Genomic DNA, 1,541 nt, shown 5'->3' with positions numbered 1-1,541 from the left:
TTGAGTCTTTGGAATTTGTCCAAGACTCCTCAGATCGATCTGGCTCCCCGCGACCCGGCGGCGGAGGGACCACTCGCTCGGCAGTGCTTTGGAGCCCTGTCGGTTACGGCGAGCGCGTCTTCCTCCCACACCGTCCGGGTCTGTTTCGCCCCCGGCCACCTACGGCCGGTGTCCCAAAAAGCCCGGCGGTCCTGCTAAAGGCGGGTGCCGGTACCTCTCGCTCCCGCGAGGTGCGTTTGCTCAGTGCTGCTGCTATCACTCTAAAAGGCGTCCGAGAGTGCGCTGGTGTCGCCGGAGCCCGAGGCACGAGAGAAAGCTTTAAACGACGGGGAGGCAGTGACCGCCCCCGTATGTCCGCTGCTCGCAAGGGCCTCTCTAGCCGAGGTGCTCCCAGGCGCACCCGCGCATGGGGCACGGTTGTTTCTCGCAAGTAGTCCAAAGCCGTCTTCCGCCTCGCCCGAGGCTGGAAGTGTCGGCGTGGCTCCCGCATGCAAGCCACACGCGGCTCCACGGTGGCTTCCCTCCCCCCCTCTCCGGAGGGGGGCGGCCCCATCCCATGTGGAGCCGCTAAGCCGCCGGGAAAGCGGCCTCGGTTCCCCGTGGGCGACAAAGGCGTCCTCCTCGGCACTTTGCGAGCTGGGCCGCCGGAGAGAGCAGTTAACCCGGATTGTCGAGGTTGTCGTTGCCTTTGTCCCATATTACCTAAGCCTGGTCCTTGTTACCTTACTGGTAAGGGTTAGGGACGCTGAGCGCGCTCCATCTTCTCGGCTCTATGTTGGGCTCTCTCTAAACAGGTCCTCGACTTAAGACCGACCGGTCTTCGTAGGCATCCTTCATCTCGGCAGGTTGCGAGCTGGGCCGTCGGTGAGAGCAGTTAACCCGGATTGTCGAGGTTGCCGTTGCCTTTGTCCCATATTACCTAAGCCTGGTCCTTGATACCTTACTGGTAAGGGTTAGGGACGATGAGCGCGCTCCATCTTCTCGGCTCTATGTTGGGCTCTCTCTAAACAGGTCCTCGACTTACGATTCTGCCCCGACCGACCGACCGGTCTTCGTAGGCGTCCTCCATCTCGGCAGGTTGCGAGCTGGGCCGCTGGTGAGAGCAGATAACAACCCGGATTGTCGAGGTTGCCGTTGCCTTTGTCCCATATTACCTAAGCCTGGTCCTTGATACCTTACTGGTAAGGGTTAGGGACGATGAGCGCGCTCCATCTTCTCGGCTCTATGTTGGGCTCTCTCTAAACAGGTCCTCGACTTACGATTCTGCCCCGACCGACCGACCGGTCTTCGTAGGCGTCCTCCATCTCGGCAGGTTGCGAGCTGGGCCGCCGGTGAGAGCAGATAACAACCCGGATTGTCGAGGTTGCCGTTGCCTTTGTCCCATATTACCTAAGCCTGGTCCTTGTTACCTTACTGGTAAGGGTTAGGGACGCTGAGCGCGCTCCATCTTCTCGGCTCTATGTTGGGCTCTCTCTAAACAGGTCCTCGACTTACGATGCTGCCCCGACCGACCGGTCTTCGTAGGCTTCCTCCATCTCGGC

Source organism: Rhinoderma darwinii, unplaced genomic scaffold, assembly GCF_050947455.1.
Source record: "Rhinoderma darwinii isolate aRhiDar2 unplaced genomic scaffold, aRhiDar2.hap1 Scaffold_2256, whole genome shotgun sequence".
Taxonomy (NCBI): domain Eukaryota; kingdom Metazoa; phylum Chordata; class Amphibia; order Anura; family Rhinodermatidae; genus Rhinoderma; species Rhinoderma darwinii.
This window is presented reverse-complemented; position numbering follows the sequence as displayed.